This window comes from Chiloscyllium punctatum, chromosome 26 (genome assembly GCF_047496795.1).
Source record: "Chiloscyllium punctatum isolate Juve2018m chromosome 26, sChiPun1.3, whole genome shotgun sequence".
NCBI classification, from domain to species: Eukaryota; Metazoa; Chordata; class Chondrichthyes; order Orectolobiformes; family Hemiscylliidae; genus Chiloscyllium; species Chiloscyllium punctatum.
This window is the reverse complement of record NC_092764.1, coordinates 28,969,554-28,982,142: the sequence shown is the minus strand read 5'-3', so window position 1 is coordinate 28,982,142 and position 12,589 is coordinate 28,969,554. Positions and strand designations below refer to the sequence as shown.

The 12,589-nt window shown below is 41.0% G+C and overlaps 1 protein-coding gene across 7 annotated transcripts in view; it reads right to left on the bottom strand.

Moving 5' to 3' along the window:
- pmfbp1 (polyamine modulated factor 1 binding protein 1) overlaps window positions 1-12,589 on the bottom strand; it is an 829,187-nt gene that overhangs the window by 170,413 nt on the left and 646,185 nt on the right. The gene's annotated exons all lie outside the window — the stretch shown is intronic.

The window sequence follows — 12,589 nt, the reverse complement described above, 5'->3', positions numbered from 1 at the left end:
ATCTACAAGTATGATGGAATACCCTCCATTTCCCTGAGTGAATGAGGCTTTAACAACTCTCAAGAAGCTAACACAATCCAAGACAAAGCAATCTGTTTGATTGGTATAACTTCATCCACATTTAATTTCACCCTGTCTACCAACATCACCCATGGCAGCAGTACCACAGACAAAATGCACTGCAGCAACTCACCAAGTCTGCAACAGAAAATTCTAAACCCGTGATCTTTACAATATCGAAGGCTATTGTGGGAAATAAAACCTTATGGAGTAAGGGGTAGTATACTGGCATGGATAGAAGATTGGCTGGTTGCCAGGAAGAAGAGGGTAGGCACAAGTGGGTCTTTTTCAGTTGGCAAGGATGTAATCAGTGATGTGCCACAGCAGTTAGTGCTAGAAATACAACTGTTTGCAATTTATATTATTTATTGAGATGAAAAGATTTTGATTTGGTTCATTATTGTCACATGTAGCTAGGTACAATGAACAGTTTTGCGTGGGCATGTGAATAGTTCCTTGAAAGTAGCAGGAGAATCGTTGAGGTGGATAACAAAGCATGAAGGGCTTTTGCTTGAAACGTCGATTTCCCTGCTCCTCGGATTCTGCCCTGACCTGCTGTGCCTTTCCAGCACTACTCTAATCTTGACTCTAATCACCATCATCTGCAGTACCCACTTTTACCAACCAGGTCAAGAGACTAAGCGAGTAATGTCAAAGGGGAGATAGAGCATAAAGTACTTACTTTTGTTGCTGCAGTTTGTTTGGATTAGAGCATGAGAGTGAGAAATCTGATTTTGGTGAGTGGTGGGAAAGGTTGCATAATTGGTGCTCAGTTTACTGTATGAAGTTGATAAGGTTCAAAATGGCAGGACAGCGCAACACCATTGTTATGATGGTGTAGTTGTGTACTGTACCTTTAGGAGAGAGAGGAAGCTGGTAAGAACTAATTGAAAGAAGAGTGTGCTGAATGATTCAAACATGTAACATTTGGTTGAAACAAATAGCCGGAATTGCATTGCCTTGGAACAAAAAACAAATTCAAATTTGGCCAATCAGTTTAAATTATGCCCCAGATACCAAAATCCAAACAAATTTGAAATTTCCTGTTTGAGATGACATCAAACCAATGAAATGATCCGATGTTTTGGGGTATAAAACCAGACATTTTGAACAGTTAGGGGGAGAACTGCAAAGAGCACCATCAAGTACAGACTGCTAGTCATATGGCCCTCTGAAAGGTACCTGTCCATAATTAATGTTGTGCAGCAGAAGACCGAAGAAAAGATGATCCAGGAAAATACAGAGGAAAATCTACAAAGGAGAATTGACAAAGGAGAATCAACAAAGCTGATTGGTTTTTAAACATAATTTTTTTTGTAACTCTTAAATGGGTTTTTTTTTAATCGGACCAGTATTGTAGAGTGGGAGGTAAAATATAGGTTTAAGAGAAAGGAGTTGTAAAAAGTTGTGGATTTAACATTTTCTTTTGGACTTAAAAAATAAAATAGTTAATTTTTTCTTTAGCTAGTGAGACCCAGGATTGTTCTTTGCCTCTCAAAATTTAACAGATTACCGCACAAGGTGAGCTTCTCTGTGTGTCGACTTTAAATTAGCAAGAAGGGTTTACCCCATGTTGTAAAGATTTGGGGGCTCTCATCCATGATTTGAACTGGTTTAGACACATCCATTCTGAGATTTGGACACCTTTGAATAGATTTGGGGTATGACAAAAGCCCAGTAGATTTAAATACTTGCAGGTTAGTATCCTGGATCTTTAAATAAAACATAGGTGAGACAATTTGTTTAATTTCAGTTACTTGTGGTTGGTTAAATTAAAAGTGAGAGAAATGGCTCTTAAAATGGCTAAAGAGGTTCTGGGGTTTGAAGGTAATTCCCAAATTTGCCAAGAAAGTTTAGAAAGAAAAGACCATACTCTTAGAATTAGCAAAGAAGTTAGAATGGGGTTTAACCAAGGACAAAAGTAAAGCAGAAATTGTAAAGGAATTACTCAAATAGTTAGGCGTGTCAGAGAAACAGACACGTGCAGTAGAGTTAGAAAGACTTCAATTACAATTGAGGAAAATGGAGTTAGAAGGCAAACAAAGAGACAGAGGAAAGACAGAGGGAGAGAGAAAGAAAAGAGAGAGAAGGTTCTTAGTTGAGCAAAAAGGGAAAGAATTTGAACTTGAGAAATTGTGACTTAGTCAGCAAAGTCAAGCTGACAGGATGGAGATTAAAAGAGAAGGTAGTGATATATACAAATATGTCAAAACTCTGCTACATTTTGATGAGAAAGGTATCAAAGCCTTCTTTATTTCATTTGAAAAATTGTCTAGGCAGATGTGGTGGTCTGAGGATTTATGGGTAATGCTAGCTCAGACTAAACTGGTAGGCAGAGCTAGTGAGATATTTGCCGCACTGTCAGATGAGGGGTCAAGAGATCATGAAGAGGTCAAAAAGGCTATTTTAAATGCTTATACAGCACTTTAAATCAAATGTGTGCCGTCCTGAATCCCAGGGAGCTTTAGAAAGGTGGCATCAGACTTTGAAGACCATTTCGAGAGCATACTGTCAGGATGACCCGAATGATCGGGATAAAGGGATCCCATTCGTATTGTTTGCCACTAGAGATGACCCAAATGAACCTACTCAGTTAGTAGGTTTGAGTTAGTATTCAGACATGAAGTGAGAGGCCCTTTGAAATTGATTAAAGAGAAATTGATAGGACCAAAGTTGGAGATCTCACAGTTAAATTATGTATTGGAGGTTTGGGAGAGATTAAATCAAATAGGTGAGTTACCTAAGCAGCACCTAAAGAGGGCACAACATATAATAAAGCAGGTGGCAGATAAAAACTCTGAGACCCGGACGTTTCCCCGAGGGGGTGACATGTTTGTACTGTTACCAGTGATAGGAGATCCCTTCAAAGCGAGGTTTAGTGGTCCCTACCAAATTGAGAAAAAGTTGAGTCAGGTGAACTATCTGGTAAAGATGCCAGATAGAAAAAAATCTATATCGAGTATGTCATGTGAACATGTTGAAACTGTATTATACTAGAGAGAAACAACTAGATAACCAGGTGTTAGTTACTACCCCACAGAGTGAGGAATCAAATCCAGATGTTGTGGGTTTTGATGTGCCACAAAATATGTTAAAAAATGAAGAAGTCCTTGTGGAGTGGCATAGGTTAGTAAAATGCCTTAGCAGCAAAGAACGCAGTTGAAAAGTTTGTTATTGCAGTATGAAGACATTTGTAGGAATCAGATGGAGAGGAATATTGTACATGAAATAGACATAGGGAAAGCTGTTCCGAGAAAACAACACCCCTATCGGCTGAATCCTTTTAAAGTCAGACAAGTCCAGAAGGAAGTGGAGGCCATGCTGAACGAGGATATCATCTAACTAAGCGAGAGTGAGTGGTGTTTGCCAATTGTCTTAGTTCCCAAACCAGGTGGGACTCAACGATTTTGAATGGATTATCGGAAGGTTAACGCCATTACAAAATCGAGAAAGTTGGACAAGCCAAGTTGGACTTACTGCATGGTTACTGGCAGGTACCTTTATCAGAGATGATGAAAGAAATTTCTACGTTTGTAACCCCAAATGGGCTATATCAATTCAAAGTGATGCCCTTTGGAATGAAGAATGCACCTGGCACATTCCAAAGACTCATGAACAGAGTTGTGACTGTGTTAAACTGTGGAGTCTATTTAGACGATGTAGTGATCTTTAGTCAGTCCTGGAAAGATCATACGGTACATTTTGCAGAACTCTTTGAATGTCTACAAGCAGCAAAACTGGTAATAAACTTAAACAAAACTGAATTTGCGAAAGCAGAGGTTACGTTCTTGGGACATAACATAAGACAGAATGTCTTGGAAGGTTGACCCCACAAATACAAAATTTCGGTGGACTGAGAGAAAGAGAAGAGAGAGAGAAAAGAGAGAGACAGAAGGTTCTTAGCAAAGAGAAAGAGAAGAAGGGGAGAGAGAAAGAGAGAGAAGGTTCTTAGGTGAGCAAAAAGAGAGAAAATTTGAACTTGAGAAATTGTGATGTAGTCAGCAAAGTCAAGTTAACGGGATGGAGATGACATTTGACCATTTAACAGCAATATTAACCACCACACCAATTTTAGCTACACCAAACTTTTCAAAACCCTTAAAAGCTGCCATTGATGCTAATGACATAGGAGTTGGAGCTGTACTCGTACAGGAAGATGATGGTGGGATTGAACTGCCAGTTGGTTACTTCTCAAAGAAACTCAACATCCACCAGAGGAAATACTCCATGATTGAAAAAGAACTATTGAGTTTGGTACTGGCCTTACAACATTTTAATGTGTATGTCATGAATGTGTTGAAGACAGTTGTGTCCATGGATTACAATACTCTTACATTCTTGACAAGCTTTAAGGACAAGAATATGAAACTATTTTGTTGGAGTTTTATGTTACAGACTTTTAATTTACAAATCGTACATGAAAGAATGTAATCACAGATGTATTATTGTGGATTTAACTGATAAAGTATAGATACGATTGGTATCTATTCAAAGTTTTATATATGTGTGTGTGTGAAGAAGTTAATATGAACTTAGATTAAAGTTATACATATGTCATGGTAATATGGTGAAGGAATAGAGAAAAAAATGAAACCATCTTTTCATTGTGATGGTTCATTTTTTCTGAAGGTGGGAGGTGTTATGATGGTGTAGCTGTGTACTGTACCTTTAAGAGAGAGAGAGAGAGGAAGTTGGCAAGAACAGATTGAAGGCACAGAATGTGCTGAACAATTTAAAAATATAACATTTGGTTAATACAAATAGCTGGAATTGCATTGCTATGGAACAAAAAACAAATTCAAATTTGGCCAATCAGTTTAAATTATGCCCCAGATACCAAAATCCAAACAAATTTGAATTTCTTGTTTGGGATGACATCAAACCAATGAAATGATCCTATGTTTTGGGGTATAAAACCGGACAATTTGAACAGTTAGGGAGAGAACTACAAAGAGCACCAACAAGTACAGACTGCTAGCCATATGGCCCTCTGAAAGGTACCTGTCCATAATTAAAGTTGTGCAGCAGTAGACCAAAGAAAAGATGACTCAGGAAAATACAGAAGAAAATCTACAAAGGAGAATCGACAAAGCTGGCTATTTTTTGAAATGATATTTTGTTTTTGTAAATCTTAATTTTTTTTTATTTGCACCAGTGTTGTAGAGTGGGAGGTAAAATATAGAGTTAAGAGAAAGGAGTAGTAAATAGTTGTGGTTTTAATGTTCTCTTTTGAACTTAAAGAATAAAATTGCTAATTTTTACTTTCACTAGGGAGATCTGGGATAGTTTTTTGCCTTGAAATTTAACAGATTACGGCGCGAGGTGAGCATGTCTGTATATTGGGTTTAAATTAGCAGAGGGGTTTAACCCACGTCATAACACCATGGAATTCTCCACCAGCAATATGTGGAAAATAATGGTGACAATGTATGTGGGATTTGTGTTCAGCCTCAGTGCATAATATGCCTGGGGCTGGGGAAGGACTCACTATGGAGCATTCATGATACTGAGTACGGGTGTAGGGCAGAGAACTAGCAGATGGAGTTCAATCTGGACAAATGTGAGATGATGCATTTTGGAAGATCCCAAATGGTAAGTGCAAAAGCCCTGGGGAAAATTGATGTACAGAGAAATCTGAAAGTGATAACGCAGGTCGATAGAGTGGTCAAGAAGGCATACAGCATGCTTTTCTTCATTGGATGGGGTATTTATTACAAAGTTATTGGCAGGTGATATTAAAGTTGTATACAACTTTGGTTTGGCCACCTTTAGAATACTGCATACAGTTCTGAATATCACATTTAGTAAGCTGATTACATCACCAGTAAGGGCTACACAGACAGAAAGGAGTTGAGTGACCAAGTCTGGATGAGATTTATCCCTGGTTACTAAGGGAAACGAGAGGAAATAGGTGTGGCCTTAACAGATATCTTTGCAGCATCCCTGAACACAGGTGAGGTTCTGGATGACTGGAGAATTGCTAATGTTGTCCCCTTATTTAAGGAGGGTAGTAGGGATGATCCAGGTAATTATAGACCGGTGAGCCTGATGTCAGTGGTAGGTAAGCTGCTGGAAAAGATATTGAGGGATAGGATCTATTTACATTTGGAAAAAAATGGGCTTATCAGTGATAGGCAACATGGCTTTGTGCAGGGAAGGTCATGTCTTTCTAAGCCAATAGAATTCTTTGAGGAAGTGACTGAGTTGATTGATGAGGGAAGGGCTGTAGATGTTATAATCATGGACTTCAGTAAGGCATTTAATAAGGTTCCCCATGGTAGGCTGATGGAAAAAGTGAATTCGCATGGTGTCCAGGGTGTACTAGCTAGATGGATAGAGAACTGGCTGGGCAGCAGAAGACAGAGTAGTAATAGAAGGGAGTTTCTCAAAATGGAGATCTGTGACCAGTGGTGTTCCATCGGGATCCGTGTTGGGATCACTGTTGTTTGTGATATACATAAATTATCTGAAGGAAGGTAGAGGTGGTCTGATTAGCAAGATTGGTGAAGTAGCAAATAGACTCTCAGAGAATGTAGTAGAATATAGATAGATTAGAGTTGGGCAGAGAAATGACAGATGGAGTTCAATCTAAGCAAATACAAGGTGATGCATTTTGGAAGATCCAATTCAACAGCAAACCATATGGTACATGGAAAAGCCCTGGGGAAAACTGAGGTAGAGAGAGATCTGGGTGTTCAGGTCCAGTGTATCCTGAAGGTGGCAACACAGGTCGATAGTGTGATCAAGAAGGCATAATGCATGCTTTCCTTCATCGGACAGGGTATTGATTACCAAAGTTGGGAGGTCATATTACAGTTGGACTTTGGTTTGGTCACATTTGGAATACTGTGTACAGTTCTGATCGCTACATTATCAAAAGGATGTGGATGCTTTGGAGAAGGTGCAGAGGAGGTTCACCAGGATGTTGCCTGGTTTGAGGGCGCGAACTATGAAGAGAGATTGAGTAATTAGGATTATTTTCATTAGAAAGACAGAGGACGGGGGTGGGGGGGCGGCACTTCATTGAAGTCTACAAGATCATGAGAGGTATAAACAGCGTGGATAACAAGAAGCTTTTTCCCAGAGGAGGGGACTCATTTACTCGGGGTCACAAGTTCAAGGTGAGAGGGGAAAGGTTTATGGGAGATATGTGTGGAAAGTTCTTTATGAAGAGGGTGGTGGGTGCCTGGAACGTGTTGCAAGTGGAGGTGGTAGAGATGGTCATGACAGCATCAATTAAAATGTATCTAGACATATACATGAATGGGCAGGAAGCAGAGGGATACATATCCTTTGAAAATAGGTGACAGGGTTAGATTGAGGATCTGGATCAGTGCAAGTTTGGAGGGCCGAAGGGCCTGTTCCTGCGCTGTAATTTTCTTCGTTTGTTCTCTTATCAGTAAGACTATAATTGTGAGGAGGCAGTGCAGGAATCCCCTGTGGCCATTCCCCTATTAAACAGGTATACCATTTACATTACTGTTGGAAGGCATGGCCTCTCAAGGGAAAGCAATAGCAGCATCCAGATCAGTAGGCATTTCTGCGGCTGTAAATGAGACTCCAGGTTGGTGTGCTGCCTCCTCGGTACCAGCATGCACAGGATATTCTGAAGTGGGGGAGTGAACAGCCAGAGGTTGTGGTCCATTTAGTAGGCTGAAACTGGGTGAAGTCCTGCAAAGGGAATTTAGGGAATTAGGTAGGAAATTGAGAAGCAGGACCTTGAGGGTTGTAATCTTGGGATTACTGTGTGTGCCTCATACTAGTCAGAATAAGGAAGATAATACAGTTGAATGCATGGCCATGCACCTGGTGTAGGAGGGAGTGAACACAGTAGGACCAGTGGTTTGAAGTGTATTTATTTTAATGCAAGGAGTGGAACGGATATATGAACTTAAAGCCTGGATTAGCATATGTAATAATCATTAGAGAATTTTGGTTGAGAGAAGGGTGGGGCTGGCATTCAACATTCCAGAGTTTAGATGTTTCAGGCATGAAAAAGAGTGATATAAAAGGGGGAAGAGTTGAATTATTGATTAAGGAGAATGTCACAGCTGCACTGAGAAGTCACCTTGGAGGACTCACCCAGCAAGGCCATATGGTAAAATTTATGAATAAGGAAGGTGCAATCACTATAACGGGGTTATGTGAGAGGCTCCCCCAGCAGACAAAAGGCAATAGAGGAACAAATATGTAAGCAGATCATGGAAAGATGTAAAATCAAAAGGATTGTGGTAGCGAGTGATTTTAATATCCCCAAAATTCAGTGGGACACTCTGAGTGGTAAGGTCTTAGATGGGGCAGAATTTATTAGGTGCATCCAGAAGGGATTCTTTAAATAATATTTAGATAGTCTAACTAGGGCAGGAGCCATATTAGACCTTGTACTGGGGAAATGAGCCTGTTCAGGTGATTGAAATTTCAGTGGGGGAACATTTCAGGAACAGTGATCATAATTCCACAAACTTTAAGATAGTTCTGGAAAAAGTTGGATTGTCTTGGGATGAAAGTGCTAAATTGGGTGAAGGCTGGTAAGAACAGTATCAGGCAAGAACTAGAAAAATTGGAGTGGGGGCAGCATATTGAAGTTAAACCTACATCTGACATGTGGGTGTCTTTTAAAAGCCAGTTGACCAGAGTTTAGCACCAGCATGAAATATAAGAATGGCAAGATTCGGGAACCTTGGACGATGAGAGATATTGTAAGGTTAGTTAAAAAGGAACAGAAAGCATATGCAATATCTAGAGAACAGAAATCAAACAAGGACCTTGGTGAGTACAAAGGAAGCTAAAAAGAACTTAAATAAATTAGGATGGCTAGAAGGAACATGAAATATCTTTAGCAAGTAGACTTAAGGAAAATCCCAAGGCATTTTATATATAGATTAGGAGCAAGAGGGTAAGTAGGGAAAGGGTAGAGGCAAGGATCGAGGGGGATGCTTGTGTGTGGAGTAAGAAGAAGTCAGCGGTGTCCTTAATCAGTAAATCACATTGGTATTCATCAAGGACAAAGAAATTAATGATGGCAAGTTTAGAGAGGGGTTTTGTGACATAAACTCCTGAGTGGTTTTGACAGGTAGGTGTGAAGATGATGTTTCCTTTTTTGGGATGACCTAGAATTAGGGGTCACTTTTTAAAAAAGCCAGGAGTCATCTATTTAAAATTGAAATTCAGTAACTAGCCAGTGGATGGAGAATCATAGAACATAGAACATAGAAGAATACAGCGCAGTACAGGCCCTTCAGCCCTCGATGTTGCGCCGATCAAAGCCCACCTAACCTACACTAACCCACTATCCTCCATATACCTATCCAATGCCCGCTTAAATACCCATAAAGAGGGAGAGTCCACTACTGCTACTGGCAGGGCATTCCATGAACTTACGACTCGCTGAGTGAAGAACCTACCCCTAACATCAGTCCTATATCTACCCCCCCTTAATTTAAAGCTATGCCCCCTTGTAATAGCTGACTCCATACGTGGAAAAAGGTTCTCACTGTCAACCCGATCTAACCCCCTAATCATCTTGTACACTTATCTTTTCAGTCCTCTGGCACTACTCCTGTCGACAAAGAGGACACAAAAATCAAGGCCAATGGCTCTGCAATCTCCTCCCTTGCTTCCCAGAGAATCCTAGGATAAATGCCATCAGGCCCAGGGGACTTATCTATTTTCACCCTTGCCAGAATTTCCAACACCTCTTCTCTACATATCTCAAAGCCATCCATTCTACTTATTCGTGCCTCAGTATTTATATCGACAACAATGTCCTGTTCCTGAGTGAATACTGACGAAAAGTATTCATTCAGCGCCTCCCCAATCTCTTCAGCCTCCACACGCAACTTCCCATTACTATCCTTGATTGGACCTATTCCTTCCCTAGTCATTCTTTTATTCCTAACATACCTATAGAAAGCCTTAGGGTTTTCCCTAATCCTACCAACTAAGGACCTTTCATGTCCCCTCCTTGCTGCTCTTAGCTCTCTCTTCAGGTCCTTCCGGGCTACCTTATAACTCTCAATTGCCCCTATTGAACCTTCACGCCTCATCTTTACAAAGGCCGCCCTCTTCCATTTAACAAGGGATTCCAACTCCTTATTAAACCACGGCTCCCTCACACGACCCTTTCCTCCCTGCCTGATAGGTACGTACTTATCAAGGACACTCAATAGTTGCTCCTTGAACAAGTTCCACATATCAATTACGCTCTTGCCTTGGAATCTACTTTTCCAATCCACACATCCTAAGTCATGCCTCAACGCATCATAATTTCCCTGCCCCCAGCTATAACTCTTGCCCTGTAGTACACACTTATCCCTCTCCATCACTAGAGTAAAAATCACCGAATTGTGGTCACTGTCCCCAAAGTGCTCACCTACCTCTAGTTCTAATACCTGGCCTGGTTCGTTACCCAGAACCAAATCCAGTATGGCCTCACCTCTTGTTGGCTTATCTACATATTGTGTCAGGAAACTCTCCTGCACACATTGCACAAACACTGACCCATCTAACGAACTTGAGCTATAGCTTTCCCAATCAATATCAGGAAAGTTAAAGTCTCCCATAACAATCACCCTATTACTGTCACTCTTCTCCTGAATCATCTTCGCAATCCTTTCTTCAACGATTCTAGGACTATTAGGAGGCCTGTAAAAGACTCCTAACAGGGTGACCTCACCTCTCCTATTCCTAACCTCAACCCAAACTACCTCAGATGGCAAATCTTCGTCCATCTTCCTTTCCACCGCTGTAATACTATCTTTGACAAGCAAAGCCACACCCCCCCCTCTTTTGCCCCCACCTCTGACCCTACTAAAACATTTAAACCCTGGAACCTGCAACAGCCAATCCTGTCCCTGATCTAGCCATGTCTCCGTAATAGCCACAACATCGAAGTCCCAGGTACCAACCCACGCTGCGAGTTCACCTACCTTATTTCGTATACTTCTGGCATTAAAGTACACACACTTCAAGCCACTCTTCTGTTTACAGGCACCCTCCTTTAAGATTGATGCCATATTCCTAACCTCCCTACACTCCAGGTCCTGCACCCTAAAGCTACAGTCTGGGTTCCCATGCCCCTGCAGAGTTAGTTTAAACCCCCCCCAAGAGCACTAGCAAACCTCCCCCCAAGGATACTGGTGCCCCTCAGGTTCAGGTGCAGACCATCCTGTTTATAGCGGTCCCACCTTGCCCAGAAAGAACCCCAGTTATCCAAGTACCGAAATCCCTCCCTCCTGCACCATCCCTGTAGCCACGCATTTAACTCTTCTCTCTCCCTATTCCTCGACTCTCTATCACGTGGCACGGGTAACAAACCAGAGACAACAACTCTGTTCGTTCTAACTCTGAGCTTCCAACCTAGCTCCCTAAAAGCCTGTCTAACATCCTCAGCACTCCTCCTACCTATGTCATTGGTGCCAATATGGACCACGACTTCAGGCTGCTCCCCCTCCCCCTTAAGGACCCGGAAAACACGATCAGAGACATCACGTACCCTTGCACCTGGGAGGCAACATACCAAACGTGAGTCTCTCTCGTTCCCACAAAACCGCCTATCTGTGCCCCGAACTATCGAGTCCCCAATTATTATTGCTCTGCTCAAATCCTTGAAAGTTTTTATGGTAAAAGTCGATAGATTTTTGTTAATCAAAGGGATGAAAGATTATCAGAGGTAGGTGACAAAGTGGATTTGAGACTACAATTAGATCAGCCATGATCTTACTGAATGGTGAAGAAGGCTTGAGGGCCTGACGGCTGACTCATACTTTTGATATCTCTGTTCATACGTTCACACAAGTATAATCACTGTGAATGGTGGAGACAAGCTAGGAGTGAATAAAGGTTTGGCCAAAAGTGTGCGAGATGAAGAGGCAGGAAGACTTAGGATTTGAATACCATCCTTAGGGTTTACCAGAAAACAGGTAGATTATGTTGAAGATAGCTGAACAGGTTTTGGAATGCAACAATTGGGAAATTTGAATACTGAGAGCCAAGCAAGTATTCTAACAGAATAAAGCGCAGGGAGAATCAATTGAGGATTGGAAAGGTTGAGTTAGGTTTTATTAATACAGATGATTTTGAATAATATTGCTGATGATCAGAAGACAGAAGGAAGGCACTTAGGAATAGGCAGATGAGGCAGTAAACGGGGTTGTAGAGAATCATTTATTTGCAGCTCAGAGTCTGAAGAAAGTCAGTTGGGATAGTCAATTCAAAGTCAAATCAGGTAGAGGAAATTAAATAAAGAATAGGAAAGAAAGACTGAATTGAGATAGAGATACAGCCAGAAAGTAAAAGATGATGACAATAATTAAAAACTGATGGAAAAAAGACTCCTCAGTTCTTAAGGTTAATTCTTGATGCCAAAGAGGTTCTTCTGAAATACTGAAGACTTCCCACATTGTTAAATGGTTAGGTAGACTGCAATGATTTGACTTTTTGTACTTAGTTTAATCTGCTGTACATACAATGTCAGCCAGCACAGGAATTTCATGCTGTTCACTGCTTCTGAATGAACAGTCTTAGACAG